This window comes from Pinus tabuliformis, chromosome 3_2 (assembly GCF_031772625.1).
Source record: "Pinus tabuliformis cultivar Carrire ecotype Pingquan chromosome 3_2, CPIR1, whole genome shotgun sequence".
NCBI lineage: Eukaryota > Viridiplantae > Streptophyta > Pinopsida > Pinales > Pinaceae > Pinus > Pinus tabuliformis.
This window is the reverse complement of record NC_142302.1, coordinates 377,684,112-377,701,587: the sequence shown is the minus strand read 5'-3', so window position 1 is coordinate 377,701,587 and position 17,476 is coordinate 377,684,112.

The window sequence follows — 17,476 nt, the reverse complement described above, 5'->3', positions numbered from 1 at the left end:
CAACCCCAAGGACTCCAATGCTACTTACTTCTGAGGCACAGCCTCAAGGTTTCTGACCCAATCTTGTCAAGGTTCATTTGATAGTAATGTTCTGCTCTTAGAACTCTTCTCTACTGAGTTATGTCTGATTATAGCTTCACTGCAGTCTCCAAGCTACAACATCAATGACAACTAGTCTTCTTATGAAGTAGTATTCCCAATTCTTTATACTGCCCACACAGAGTGTCCAGTACCCTTCATGACTTCTGATAATGTCTTCACACATCTTTAGTCAGTCTACTATTGGCTACACTAAGCTCTGCATAAAGAGCAACTTTCTGTTCAAGCTTATGTTCTCTATTGGCTACTTCTCCCCTTCAATTGTCTGTTGTCCTATTGGCCCTTTGGCCCTCTTTCTGTTCTGCTAGATCCTCTCGCTTCCTCTGTCTCTGTCTGCCGATTTCCTCTCTTCGTTGATTATACATGCATCAGCGTGTGTCTCACCTTGTTTTTCTGATTATATATATTTCAAATGCCTCTGACTCTTTGTTTCAGCTTTCCACTGCCTTTTTTGGCTTCCTCCTCAGTCACTGTCATTTCCTCTTACTAGCTTGATATTTCGACTTCCCTCCTTGGTCATTGTGACTTCCTCTGCACTAGATTTCCATTCCGCTTCTTGGCTTTATAGTCATCGTGTGTTAAAACTATAACACAGGCCCATTTTTTCAATGATAACAAGCATCCACCGAGATTGTTTCCTTTAACGGACATGCCACGTCCTATCATAATCGCAGTCGGCTTGAGTTCAACCTCATGAAATATTGGGAGCATTCCGTAGTGTATTTCACCCTCCAAACGCCGTGCAAGCCAAAAATACATTTACACAAGAAAAAACAGGCAAATAGGACTAAAGGGTGGACTTTAAAAAATATTACACCTGCACCTAAACTGTATCGGATCCGCTGCTCCACAGTTTTATTGCAATTGGTGCTTTAGTGTGGCAAGGCTTCATCATATATGTGATATGTGACAGATGCGATAATATATTAACTCATATTTCAATGTGTGGCGAGTCCACGTGTATATGTTATCGTAATCGGGACTTGCCCTTGGCAGAGGTCCAATGCGATATCACTATCGGCGATCGCAATGGACTGCTTGACACATTGTAACTTTGCTCCTGAAGTGTCGATGCGATATACATCACCAATCACAAGTCGCAAGGGTTCAGGGCTCGACGTTAACGCAAACCATTTATAGTGATGCAATGTGCCGGACCCGATACAACTCGACATTACCATGTATAACGTTTCAGGTCCATGTTCCGCCTCCGATAGTGTATTTGCCTATGTATGTATGTTTATGCCGTCGATAGTGCAAATGCATATATATATGGTTTGTGTCCACCGATAGTGTTAAAGCATACATATATGGGTTTTTGGCCGCCGATAGCTCCCGATAGTGTAATCCACCTGCATATACACTATATTACTCCCTGATAGTGCATTCTTTGACATTCTTGCTCCTGTAGTGTTATCTGTGGCATATATGGCTTCTGATGGCTATTAAATGCATGCATATATATGTTTGCGCTATGATATGCTCTCTGATGGCGTATATAGCTCCACTCCTTTAACCCTGTATATATATTGCTCCATTGTTATACTCCTCTGGTAGGCTCTGTTTATGCTCCTCCGGTATGGCTCTGTTAAACGCTTATATATGGCATATATATATGGCTCCTCTGTAGCTCCGATAGCTCTGTTTGCTCCTGAAACCTCTGTCTTCTTCCTCTGTGGCTTCGATAGCTCTGTTTGTTGCCTCCCATGGCTTTGACTACTTTGTGCTCTATTTGCTCCTCCAATGGCTCTGTCTACTCTATGCTCTGTTAGCTCCTCTGGTGGATCTATCTGCTCCTCTTGGCTCCGTCTGCTCCTCTTGCTCCAATGTGGCTCCTCTAGCTTGACAGTGTCTTTCAAAGACCTCCTTTGGTAACTCCTCTTGCTTATGGCTTGGCTATCTTGATGGCCTTGCTCCTGTCTCTTCATGGATCTACTCAGCTTCCCCTTGGCTTCATGTCATTCTCCAGTATCTATAATATTTCCATATTGACATCAATGACAACCTAGGTCAACATTACGTTTAATCGCACACCTTCCAAGTTAAAACATCCCGTTCTATTATTCCTTAGTCCCTCAAGCAATCCATCTCTTGGTAAGGCTTCCTCACACAAGAAGAGTCTTCTTAGCCAAGGAATACCTCTGTATTGCTTTAATACACATCACATTTTTCATGGCATACCTCATGGAAATTATTGGTGCTTATCATAGGGTTCTAGTGCCACCGCAATGAACCAGTTCTTGAAGTATTTAGCTATATTATGTTATTATCTTGCATTCTAGTAATATTATGTTGTTACTACTTTCTTGATAGTCAAAATCATAAATTTATGTTGGATATTTCAGTAGTCCACCTACATCAAAAACACATGAACCTTATCAGATTATTCATAAAAAATTAAGTCACATTAAACCATATGTTCATTAGCTGACCATAAAATTTTAAATCAATTCAAATCACAACTTCAATAGAAAAATTATTCAAACTGGAATTTGATACTTATCTCTATGTTGTATTTAGCCAACTTCACTGAGTGGTTTACCATGCAAATCAAGCACTCATTGCTGAATATGATCCATATTTCTGTGTGATCTTCATCTAACATTATCATTAAATCCAACTCTCTAAGTACTTTCACCACCAAGAGAAGCACTCAACGGCGAATATACTACTCCACATAGTATTTTTTTATAGGTTCTTCCTTGAGTCCAACACACTAATTATTTTCACCACCAAGGAAAGTACTCAATGGCAGATATAGTGCTCCATGCAGTCTTTTTATACAGGTCCTAATAAGCCCCCCTCGCCCTCTCACTCACCTCCCAATGAGTGTATAAATACCATCAAGGTAGTATTTTGTTGACAATAATATTATTTACCATCACACCTCTAATATCATCACACCTATAATATCATCACACCTCCAATAGGGTAGGTATTATTGTTTGATAAGTATATAAGTGACTAGATATCACTTTGGCGGTGGTAATACCCAAATTTTATGCACCAAATGATTTCTCAGCCCCAAGATAGCACCTATTGGCGTATGTGCCTCATGATTTGACCAAGGAATCCCATTAGTTGTTAGTATACTCATTGATAAAATATTCAATATTTCTTTGTCATAAACATAATATAAACATGGGCACATAATTGTCATAAGAACATGAGCATAACAATAATTAATAGCGAGATTTCATTCTTAGATACTTTCTCAATGGATCCCTTACATGATAGGGGATATTAGTAGATAATCTCATCATCCTATCCCAAACATACTATTCAAATATTTTTAATATTTTTAGGAACATAATCAACCATCCTTCAACTTAGATGATTCTCGACAATGACTTGTCAAATGAAATGACAGCATATACATTCATTTCAACATTAACATATTCATGAAATATTGCACATAGATATGTTAGATGGTATTAAGGTTAGGAAAACTTCCTTCATATGTTATTTTCATAGTTGTCATATCATTGTCTATTTTGTTCATGTGAACCTAGCCAGGTCCACCTAGTTGTTATGTCACTTTCTTATGCCTTCCACTATCATTCTTCTTATGTACGGGGGTTTAATAGGGTCTTGAAATTCCAATTGGATTTTATTTAGTTCTTCTCCATGAACTCCTTTTCTTTCCTATCTCACACCCAACAACCAACCATGACAAATCCACAAAAAAAACTAAAGAAAAAATGAAAAATAGAGAAAGACCATACTAGAAACATAAGCAGCATGTCCATGCTCCAAGCCAACAAACAAAAGTAGCAAGAACATTTGTGTTCAACAATAACAAAAAATACAAGAATAGCATTCCCTTTGACATCATCCAGTAGTTTCGATCAGACTCAATCTCATTAGTTCTCATCTCTTTCTACATTATAGGTTGTTTTTTCAAGTGCTTGGAATTTTCATGCACTTTTCTTCCTCTCCAACCTTACAAGGTTTCTTTCTAGACTTGTCAACATGACATTCTTCTATATCTTTAGGTCCAAGAAACCCCCATTATGGGCAGTCTACATGTCCCAACATTTTCTCTCGAGGGTTAGTCATTAGAGTCTTACAACCAAGCACCCTTCAGGCATGCTTAAATGACATGTGCATGGAGTCTCATATCCAAGCACCCATCTAGTGTGATCCACGGCATTGCTCATGGAGTCTTATGTCAATCTACCGATTATGACTTGCTCCCATGAGATATCAAAGTGACACGGGCCATAATTCCCTCGAGATAGTCTTCTTCCTAAGTTCCCAACCCCATCATTTTACCTATGTCACAACATTTAATTTTCCATGAGATATACTCAAAAAATTTAAAATTTAAATTCCCCATCTTTTCTTCATTCATAATCTTGATTTCATAGATGTGAGATACTTTTTTGGTCATGTTGTTAGGCTCCTATTGTAGCGGCTACAACCACCCTCCAAAATTTTTCCTATGCTTCGGTTTTGGAGCCTTTCTTCCTATCTACAAGGGCTCATCTTGCACTAATATACACATTCATGCTTTGATTGAGACTTATCTTTTTCATTTGTGCTTTTGTTGGCTTATTTCCACACTTAACTGATCTTTCTAACTCACAAGTTGATATCTTGACTTGGTCTCACAACAGTTCTGGGCTTGCCTCCAAAAACTACTCAATCCTTCAGGGAAAGCAACCTTGATGATTGGAATTGTACAGTTCTGACTAGAAGTAATCCTTGAGATTAGAAATTGCACATTCATGGAAGGTAGCCCATCACTGAGCCCAGAAATTGTACAATCCCTTACTGAGCTCAAAAACTGCGCAGTGCGCTGAGCCGGAAAGTTGCCTAGTTCCCCAGAATTGCATAGTATTTCATAGCAATGTGCATGGCAAGTTTTTTTAGAAAAGGAAAAAAATATAAAATCTAAAAAAGGAAAAATCATCGTATCCTGAAGGAGGCACTTTCATTATTTTTAGAAACTTTCTCCAAGTGTCACTTTTTCCTTGATTTTAGGCATGTGCACCATAAACCCTAATTCACTCAAATCTATCTAATCGATGTCTCTAGATCCCATTTGCACATTCGATCTTGGAACTCTAGCATTCCCAAGGAAATCAAGGAACCTTCGGTATGGTCTTCATCACTTTTCCGGGTGAGTTTCACCTTTGTCATATTTTGCCACTTGTTTTGCCACTTTTTGTCGTTTCACTTGTGTGAATGTTGTTTTACTTATTTCTCTTCATAGTTTCTGGTGTTTCAACTTATTTTAACTTGTAGAAGTGTTTTTTTAAGTTTTCATTTGCCTTTCACAAGTGTCGCATTGTTTTTCATATTTTTGTACTGATGGTCGTCATTGCAGCGACTCTCCTCACATACTTGATCTTCCTTTTGTTTGATTAGTTTCTACACTTGATCTACATGGATGTACTTATACTTAGTTAGCTTTTCAATCAACCTCACATTATCACTCACTTCTGCTCATTTTTCACACTTCCATCAGGAAGATCTGCACTAGCTTTGGCTAGATCTTTCCTTTCCCAGTTGGGCACTGCACAATCCTAAGGCTCAAGCCACAAGCTTGGCCTCTGGAATTGCACAGTGTATAGTACAGGCCTTCTCCAACTGCACATTGTTCAGTTTCAAGGGTCATCTTGTCATCTTGGCCACTGAGACTGTGCAATGTGAAGTCTCTCCCAATGTTTTCCCAGGTTGGGACTGTGCATTGCACAATCCCAAGCATCAAGCTTCATCATTGGTTGTCGGCACTACACAGTGTGTAGTTCCCATAGTCAAACAATCTCCCTTGTGATAAAAATTGTGCAATCCTTCTCTCTAGTTTCCCGGCTTGTTGCTTGATCATGCTTTGAAGGTAGATTTGTTGAAGCTAATATTTGCTTTCCCTGAGTGTCCTTTTTGTCCCACAGGTAAGACACTTGTGAAGAACTTCTCTCCAATAGTCATTTTTACCATGGCACCAAAGAGATTTTCTTCAAAAGAGACCAATAAAAGGAATATTTGGGAAGAAATTGAGTGGACATCAATAGCCTTTCCAGTGTATGAAGACTTAGTTGTTTATAGAAAAGGGGTCAGCACTAACATGGAAACAAGTCAATGAATTTCTTTCATAAAAGAGCCTTGAGGTAGATCTAGATAACCGACAGGTTTATCAAAGTATTCGGAAGTCAAGATTACACAACGTTACATGCAGATATCCAACCTTCCCGTGTGCATATGTCATCAATTGGATTGTCTCACACATTAATGAGAAGGCCATGACATTGAGCAGTGACAACGAACAAAAGCCTTCCTCCTTTCAGCCAAAATATTATCATCGCATGTATCACTTCTTGATCCAATGCAACTCATGGACTCACTTTTCTATGCCACCAACAGCTATGTGAGCATAATAGACATTGTCAAAGGCTAGGTGAAAGAGTCATCTAAGTTTCAACAAACATCCGCCCATGGATACAAGAAAAATTCCCTAAGGATGGCCTACAAGCTCTTGGTTATCTTAAATTGTAGGATCCATGGTTAGTAGAGCATAGATACCTTTCCTGAAGGGTGGGAAGTCTTATTTGACTAGGTTGTGAACGAGGGGGATCCATTCAACTGGTCATATATGTTGGCTCGACAATTGAGGGCCCATGGAGCACAAGCTTCGACTCCTCCCGATGGTGGGAAAGCAAGGTTCTATATGTCTGTATATTTGTTGGATACAGTCTATGCACAACAACAGTTCCCTGGCATGAACTGGATATGGACACCATGAGAATTTGTCATGCATATATATTACAAGTTTCTTTCAGATTACATTCATTTAGGAGTAATGGCACAACTAGTTGACCACTTCATAATCCTACTTTACAAGCTCATATTTGAAGAAGATCCACCTTACATGTTACGATGAGCAATGGAGAAAAAAGCATACATCGCAGATTCGTATGCCTCACCAGGCGGCACCTTCCTTAGAGTGTTCAATGGAGATAATTCTTTGCATGTTTTACCAAGGTATGCCACCGGAAAGCTTGTCATGAAAGAAGTGTGATATCATCTTTCCACAGGGTTGTCAGCAGCTTTGCACAAGAATAAGAAAGAACCATGGCCCACTCTTCCTTTGCAAATTAGATTATATGCGATAAAGAAATTGAAATTCGCAGATGTCAAGGGAAAGGAAATATTCAGGTTTGCATTTGGTACCGAGGACTTTAATTAGTATGATCCCCATGGTATTTTTAAAGACCATTGTGCGAGAGTTTACTTTTCGTGGATCGGTAGGGCATTCCATTGGCCAGAGGAGGATCCATGGAGGAATTACTACAATGCCTCCAGACTCCATGAGTTGGTTAGTTTAGTAGGGACTTCACATGCTGCTCCACATACAACAACAATTATGTAATAAAAAATAGCAGAAGGAAGTAATCCCATGTAGGACAAGGAAAAGAGGAATATTACTGATAGTCGAGAGGGAGAACAAAGCTGCAAGATAAAAGCAAATCCTATTCTCATGAAATCATCTTTAGTAGTAGAAGCAAAGAGGAAGTTGAGGATATAGTGAGTAGAGTGGAGGAAGAGAGAAAAGCAGAGGTTGTAGGAACCATAACTGAAGTTACAAGAGATAGAGCAGAAACTAAAGGAAGAATAGGAATTGAGGAGGAGGGAACAAGAAGAGAATAAGAAGTAGGAGTAAAAACAAAGGAAAGGCGAAATGAAAGAAGAAATAGCGTTGATACAGGTTGAATAGCAAGAACAGAACCAACCAGGAATCGACGAGGAAGGTGAACAGATGCAAGATCAGGAGCTTGCTCAGCAGATTAAGAACTTAATTGAAGTGATAGATATGGGGATGGAAGAGGAGCCACGGAATGAAGATGTTTATCTAATGTCAAGCACACCATAGGTCATCCCTCATTCTCCACCACCTCTAACAGCAAATCCAGCCACGAGAAAGGAAGGGGATGTTGTTCCCCTTGATGATGATCCAATAATGGATGTGTACAATATGTCATTCGATGAGTTCCAAAAAGGATTGTACAAGCATGGAGAAAGCATTTCCCAGATGATCAGACATCTCCTGCATTCGTTATAGAAAGGTTGATAGTTCCAGACACCAGGAAGCATCCAAATTCCATTGCCGAAGCCAACTTTGCCTTTGCAAGAGAAACAAGATCAAACATTCAGTATTTGATAGTCGAGAATGAGCAATTGGCACAGAAATTGTAGGTTGCCAAGCAAGAGGCAAAACAATTTCGTGCAACAGCATATAGTTCATTTTTTGCACAGTTTTACTTGGAGGAGATGAGAGCAGTGATACTTGCTAAAGTATCAACACTTGGGGAAACCATGTGAAAGCTCTATGAGGGGTTTGTGACCATACATAAATAATTTGTCCATTTTCATGGTCCACAGTAGCAGATCAAAGAGTTTGTTAAAAATCTCAAGAACATACAATATGCCATTAACTTATGTGCAAGAGTGGACAATGTGATACAAAGGGTCACCGCTTGACTTAGTGAAGAAAATGAATCCACAGAAAAAGATGGAGAAAGCGAGATTTTGGATGTTGATTCAACACAACAAATAGCTTGCCTCATTTATTGATATAGTTTAGGCCTCCTATGTATGGTTGTTCAGTATTTTCGATGTCTTGGTGAAAACACACAAGATCCCATCAATCAATTCACTCACCAAAGCCAAACCCAAGAACCAAGTGTGGAAGGAGATCATTACTTGGAGTAGCTAAGACAGGTTGCCACAAAGGAATATTTGGAGTTGAACAAACAGAACATGTGGAATTACATCAGTGGTCCTATCTAAATCAGAACAATGTTATTCATGTTTCATAACAAACTTGAAACTAGTTCCAAGACATTGTACCCATATTGCATGGAGGCTAGAGTTTGCTTCCATCCAGACACCATCACGCAGTTTGGGGACATCATCACACAGTACCGAGCTTGGCACCAATATGTGACCAAGAAGCATCAAGTGGAGGTTTTTGAGCTAGAGTTCTCCCAAACTCAAGCATCATAGTGTTATGTCTTGTTAGGTTGTCAATTTGTCTCTACCCTATTTTGTCTTATATGGGTACAAGTGTAAAATATAATATTAGTTGTAATTATTTTGTAAGTGAAATTCCAAATGTCAATATTGGAATATGAAGAGTCATGATGTATTGTAATGAGTCATTTTGTAAAGAAGTTGAAGATTCATGAGGGTTGTCCAAAGGTCACAAAGGGGAGTTGAAGAGTCACCCCCCTCTTGTTATAAATAGAACCTCATAACTAATGTAAAGGGCTTTTGGGAGCCAGGATTTTGGCTAGGCTTAGGCTTAGAAGGAGATTGGGAGTATTGTGAAGACCCTTGGCTTCTTTGTAGTGTAAAGCGAGTACACTTATTTGGAGGAGCAAGTGTTATTGACTTTAATGTTCCACTATTGAGGCTAGTGATCGTCAATGATGTATGTATGAATGGAACTTTCACTTCTAATAAAATCAGAGCCAGCATGCTTTCATGCATATGTTGTGAATATAGTAGGACTATTCTTGTTTTATTTTCAATGTATGTTATTTAACTTACACTTATGCTCATGAAATATTTTTTTGCATTTGTATGAACTTTGTTGAATGCGTGGTGTTGTATTAATTCGTCACTTTAACTTGTGGACTATTCCGCATCTTATATTGTGATGTCATTACGCTTGTGTGTTCCTTTAAAGTTGCGTACTATTACAGGCTTCCAAGGGGCACACTTACTTTCCCCTCCATGTGTTGGAACCCTCATGCATTTCACTTGACTTTCCGTATGGTCACACACTTGCTCTCACCTAAAGTTATCTTACCTAACTCTATGTGTTTTCGTAGTCAAGGCATAACATTACCACCCACTGTTGGAACTCTTACTCCAAACAGTGTGAGGTCTTGTTGGGAATTCACATCGGGGAGATCCCTTGAATGTTGGCGGGTCCAACACCATCAACATCTCCTTTGCAGGTGGTGTTAATTTTTCATGGTGGCTTTGATCTCCCACGTATTTCCACACTCTGCTTGCAATCCGATCTTTCAATCAACCAACACTTATCAATGCTTATATGTACAATATTTTCATTGAAAAAGAAATTCACAACAACCTGAAATGACGTTTGAATTATTATACTCGTAACAATTCTATCACTCCAAATAAATTCAAATAAATTGAAATGACATTGTTATAGTATTGTACATATGCATCACATATATTTCAAGCATTTCCTAATGATATTAAAAAATCATTCTAGTAAACTAACGAGTCCAAAACAATAAATATATATTTTAGTTTAGCATTCATTATTGTAATATTTCATACCAAATGCTTCCCACCTTAACCATGCTCTTTCATGGCCATCCCTACAAGGCATTAAATTAATTTGGTACAACAGATATCAATTTTAGTTTAAAGGAACTCTTACCCCATTCCTTTCCTTTACCTTTTTACCATGGCTTTATGTTACCTTACTTACTTGTATGTCATTATTAGCACTTCCAGTTAAACCCTTTTTAAGGGGTTCAACTGCTTAGCAACATTCCTACTATTGCAATATTCAGCAGTTCTTGTGCACATTCATTTTGAAAAGCATGTCTTGTGCATGCACACATCCCATGTTATGTACAATTTGTCAATTCCTTGACTTTATTGTTTCCATTCATGCACACAACAAAAGTGAGAAGCATAAGCACATTAATAATGGTAGTTTACAGTAGAAAGATCGTTCTTGCACACTTACCCAATGGTTCCTCCACATGACGTGGAATCCATTAAATAACCTCACTATGTTACTCAAGGAATAGCATGTACAAATTTATTTACATGCTATTAATATATGCACCTACCATACCTTCATGCATCTAGCATATTATTGTTTAATATTAGACATGTATCTTTGATTTGTTTCATCTCTTGCATTTTTATCATGCCTATGCTATCATTCATTAGCTTATGGCAACTTCTTTAAAGATTAAAGAAAAATATTAAACTAGCAAGGGCTAAGTTAAGAAATTCCCCCTCATGACTACATCATTTAGCCATAAACTTTTGCAATTTTGTTGGGCTTCTCCAAGGAATCTAGCCACCATCCTGCATGTTTATCTTGTTACATCAAACGCAAACCAATCTAGAAATAACATCGGTGTATTCGTATATACAAAAAATAATTCACACGAGTACACATGCATGTTGTCTATTGTTGTTCACATATCTAAAACCCATGCCAGTCACATATGTCAAAAGGTAAAATGAACATATCAACATGTCTATAACCATATAATTACTAGACTTGAAACCAAGATTTTATGAAGATGAGCAGTCGTGACATCTGCAAGTTTAAAAGCATATGTTGACTTTCATTACAAACAATATAAAGATGAAAAACAACCTATCAAAATAAATGTTAATCATTTGCATGCAAGCTTGCACAGGTTGAGTGTTCAACCTTAAGCTCTAATTCTAACTTTCACTTTCATGACCCATTTAGTCCAAGTGTTGAACCATGCTCTAATACCACTTTTTAACACTCCCTTCCATCCGCTTGAACCATCTCGAGCTTATGGGAGGTGTGACTTTATAATTAACTTGACTCTCATGGTCTATGGTGAAGATGGGGTTATAAAACGCTTATTTTTCCAACTTCATCGAAAACCAAAATAAAGGTCACCATCACATTCATCTCTTCGAGAAATTTTTAGCGATATAAATTTTATCTCAATCTGAATCTCGGATTGAAAGGTATGTCCATTTGAAGTATAATCCATTTAACCTTTCCACGTCGGCGAGGTACTTCCATGTTGAACCTTTGTGCAACCTATGTGGTTTTTCCATGTCACTTATGGTCCAAGGTGGTGAGTACATTCCCATGTTAGGCCTTCATTGCACCTGCTACCTCATCTCTTACCAATGGGTCCCACAAGGTCAAACAAGTCGTGTATTTCCTTATTTCTCTATAATATCCAATTTAGGGGATATGTAGGTGTACACAAGGATGTGTCCTTAGCATAATCCACATATCCTCATATTCTAGGTTCACCCTCTACTCAATACAAATCAGGGATTGGTCCCACATCTGGCCCAGTGTGAATAATCCACCACAGGGTCTACCTCGGATACACTACATTTTTCACCAAAATCAAACTCCTTGCTCATGATCCCCATAATGATCCCTACACTGAATAGACTTTACCTAGATTTCTTAATATTCGAGCCTTGCACTAACCTTCCACCTAGGTTGGGCCCCATCTTCTATACATCCATGAAGATATAAATATGGCCCTCTAAATTTAGTCCTTATCAAATAATGCACCAGTGGTGGTTGGTCAAATGCTCAAATCTCTGGATACATCCACTGGTTGAATGGATATCTAATTCCCTCGCAAGATATTCGAATCATTCTGAAAAATGAGCATGTGTTGATCAACCATATGCCCATATTTTTCCTACCAAATGAATGATATTTGGCTGAAGCAAGGAGTTGAGCCTGAGTAGGTGTTAGGAAGATCAATTTTCCTTTTAATTTATAGAAACCAATCTTACTCACACATAAATTATCAATCCAGGTAGACCTTTTGTTTCAAGGATATTGTGCAAAATATATGCAGGAAAAAATGGCAACTATCACTAATAATTTCTCAAAACCAAACATTTTAAATATTACTTTCAACACTCCATCACACTTGCTATTACACTCCAAATCTTATGCACACTTTAGAAAGAAAATACATGCATTTCAGAATAATCCACACTCTATCACACAATCACTCTTACTCAAGTGAAACAACACACTTGGAAACCATTCAACACTCAAATAATAAATCAAAAATTGTTGTAACACCCATTCAATCATTTAAAAAAATCAAAGAACTATAACAATAATCAAACAACCATCACACCAAATGAAGGGACCGGTAAAGGACCTACATTATAAAATAATTATAGAGGCTACAATCATGCAATTATTCAATACATTAACAAGCTCTATAGCAGTAACAATAAATCACACATAACTCACAACTAAGAGGAAATAAATTTATTGTTATGATACCTCTCTAACTAGTGATCCCTGCTAAGAAAGAGGGTCCTTCCTCCTTGGAAAGGGTTGGTGATCTACATAGCACGCAAGCTAATTAGGAAAGAGATATGGAGACATGAATGGTAAAGAGTTGTATTAATGAAAGTTGCAATACAGGATTACAATGATGGTGCTCCCCTTCTGATCTCTATCTATGCATGCCCCTAAAGGAGGGAGTACATTCTTTTATAATTTCAAATTACATTCCTATTTTAAAAAAGAGGGATCATCATAAGATTCTCTCAATTCTTATGTGATCCAAATCGAGATTGTACAAAATTGTCTTGTAACAAATTGTCTTAAATGAAGCAGAGTTGTAACAACTTTCTAAATTATAATTGTTCATCACTTGGAAATCCCAATTGTTCCAAGTAATTTTGTTGCATTTTCCATGATTGTCTCATTTCAACGGTCAAACTAACTTCAACCGTGTGTCTATCCATGTCGGTCTTTGTCACTAATCGTGGAAGAACAGAGTGTCCAAAATAGGCTTGGTGATGTAACAACAGTCCCAGCAGAGTCTTCATTCCGTATTTAGTGCGGTGGAACTCGGGTGATACCATCTTGTAACAACATCTCAACAAGCCATACCACCTCAAACATCCCTTCATCAATTCAATAAGAAAATAGCCTAAATCAGTTAACTTTTGTATCAAATTACAAGCAAAACTAGATAATAAAGGTGACAGGAAAAGGGAACATACTTTCATCAATAATGACTAATGAAGTGACAAGGCATAGATTTTTAGATTCAAAAAGGTATAAAAAGATAGGGAAAATAGGTACAAAGAGAGTGTCAATTATGTGTCCCAACATCTCCCCCCAACTTAAGCATCTGCATGTCCTCATGAAAATTTTTGTAACTATTTTCTGATGTATTATGAATGAAACTTTGAAAAATCATATGCTCTTGTTGTATCTTCGGAAGGTGCTTTGTATCCCTGGGAGACAAATAATTATACTTCCCACAATCCATCATCTAACTGATATGTGTGTTGATACTTGTAGACATGAAGCCAAATGAGTGGAAACCTAAACTTGAGTCCATACCAACTAGGTTGAATTTTCCTTATACACTCCATCTACTGAGGTACCATATAAAGTGCATGTACAAATTTTGGAAAATAGTAGGGATCATCATTCTTCATTTCCTTTCTACAAGCTTCCCATTTTTGCCTACTTCCTTCCAATGCATGTTATTTCAACACATTGACACTCTTGGAACAACACTCCAAGACCCTGTTTCTAAATTCCATCAACAAATTCTTAGTTGACAGATACTGCCACATCCTATTATATGCCATAGATATTGTTTGGGTGGGTCCTGGTTCATATCGAATGAGAAATTTCACAACCTCTTCATTTATTGTTACAATATTGTAGAATACCTTCCAGCTTGGCATGATTCTGCATAAATGACATGAAGGCCCTCAGTTGAACATCTCCCATATAGAGTGTAATATTAAAAGTCCTTGCTCCAAAGCAAGCACGATAATGAAAATACAAATCACACAATAAATATTTCTCTAGAAAATTATCCTTCCAGAAGGTCTCCAGAAAATATTTAACCTCCCTTGGCATGTGTGGTCATTTCTCTTTTATTGTTGTTAATTGGAAAAGGAAAATTATGTTAGAGAAAAGAATGTCGATATACTATAATCGGAAATTTTTACCATTTCGATGGTTTTATGCTATAATTGACAAGTAATGGGAACGATTTCAAGGTGGTAACACCATGCTTTTAGGAGTAATGATGGCTAGTTGTTATTAATACAAAGTCTAGTCAGTAATTACTAGTTCAGGACGGTGGCATTGTGCATTGTACAATAGATATGATTCACCTCCCCCCAAAATGTAATGACAATAGTCATCCTCGTTGGGTATGACAGAGGTCATGTCAACCTTCAACCCATAAATGCAAGTAAATGACAAAAATCATACATGCAGTCAGCTTACCATTGTGCTGATATGGAAATTGTACAAGTGATGCTGACTTGATTGACACTATGCAATAACTAGTTCATGGAATATGTCTATTAATGAAGCCTTCCATTACAATATTGTGGTGACAAAGGTTTAAGTGTCAGAAAAATCAGGCACATCAACACAAAATTATAGTTTTCAACCATGAAAATGTATGAGCACATAGTATGTCAACTTGTGATGGTGAACAATTGAAATTTTATGTGATCTATATCAATGGAACTATTTAAAATTGTAAAAGTGGCATGCAAATGTATAGATTTATCTTAATAAAAACTCCATAGAACTGTATCAAAAGAACCTGTTTGAATACTTTGATACGATTCAATAGCAGCAAGCCTAAGTGTAGCAGCTTGTAATGGTTCATGAATATTGAGTTTGTAACAAAAGTAAGTTAAAATAGTAAACCAATAGAGACAAAGAAGAAAAGATACCAAAATGTTGTTATAGAGGAAGAAAAAGATATGTTGGCCGCCAGCGAGCTATTTTTCAACCACCACATTCATCTGATAGTGCCCCAAAAGGGTTTTCACCACTAGACAATAAAAAATACTCCTTTTTTATTTTTTCTTTTTTTTTAAATAATAGGAAAAAAAACTAAGTGGATGGTAGTGCAAGAAAATTTTCCCTTGCCCCAACAACTTCAAGGTTTGAATCTACATTTGAGACAATGTTAACAAATGAATCCTTAGAAGTAGGTTTATGATACAACTGTAGACAATATCCATTGGTAGGAAGGGATGTTTAGGATCCATCAATGGTTGTTATTTTCATAGTCCCATTTTCAAGGATTATATCTACCTCGTAAGGAACTAGACACTTGGTGCACAGCTTCCCTTTGAAATATTTAAATATGGAGTCATATAACAAATCCAAATCACCCTTTTGAAACACCTCCTTCTTAATAAGTTTATCATGCCACCTGGCACGTTATTTTTGAATGATATATGTTCACTTCATAGCAGCCAACCGCTTCTCATCTAACTCATTCAATTGTTCCAGTCAATGTTTCTGAGTTACATTCAAATCTAAATTCACCTCCAAAGAAATTATGAGTGTCTTTATCTCAAATTCAATGGGAAATATATTACTCCTACCAAATACCAACTCATAGGGAGAGAATGTTGTAGTATTCCTCCAAGTAGTTCTATAAGCCCATAACACTTCTAGAAGTCTCTCAACCTAGTCCCTAGTGAGTTCTCTTTCCTCGACCCACTTGGTGACGTAATCTATGCATACCAAAACATAAGTCTTCTGTTGAGATGGGGGATTAATTAGTCCCACAAAATCTAAATCCAATCTCTTGAATGGATCCATCATCAGTTGAGGTTGTAATGGAATTTCATCTGATTGAGTAGGCTAGACCATCCTCTGACAGTTGTCACACCCCTGCACATATTTCCTTGCATCTTGAAATGCAGTATGCCAAAAATAGCCCATCTGAAGCACCTTTTCTCTTGTCTATAAAGTGTCCTCCACAAGGCTCATCATGACAAGCCTTAAGAATATCATGGATAGCATCCTCCCTTACACACCTTTTAATTTTCTTATCAAAATGAATGTGGAAGAGGTATCCATCCAATAAAAAATACCAGGCACTTTGCTAAATTAATTTTCACTTTTCTCTGGGAGAAAGGTGATATGGAAGCTTTCTTGCAATAAGGTAGATGGAAATGTCTACATACCAAGGTGAATAAGTCGATATAGTAAAGATATATTCATATAGGAAAAAGAGTCTTCAATGGGTAGGTTATCAGCAACATTAGTCAATCTATAAAGAAAAGATGCAACAACATTATATTTCCTAAGTTTATCTACAATAGTAATATTGAATTCTTGGAGTAACAACAACCACCTAGTAACCTTGGGATTAGTAACTTGTTTATTCATTAAAAATTGGATAACAAAGTGGTCAGTATGCACAAAATTTTGGTAACCAATAATGTAATGCCTAAATTTGTTGATATCATGAATAACAACAAGAAACTATTTTTATATTACCATATAATTCACGTCTATAGGGGTCAAGTTCTTCTTGATATAGTAGATGGAATAACGTTTCTTTCCCTTTTTTTCCTAGCATAACCCAAATGGTTGTATCATAAGCATCAATGGAGATTTGAAATGGACGGCTCCAGTTTGGTCCTTGTAGAATGGGAGTTGTTGTTACACATATTTTCAACTCTGCAAAACTGATGTTACACTTGTCAGTCCAGATAAAATATTTATATTTCGTTAATAGGGAAAACAATGGAAATGCAATCTTAGCAAAATTTTCTGTAAATTTTATGTAATAACATGTCTTCCAAAAAAATCTATGTACGG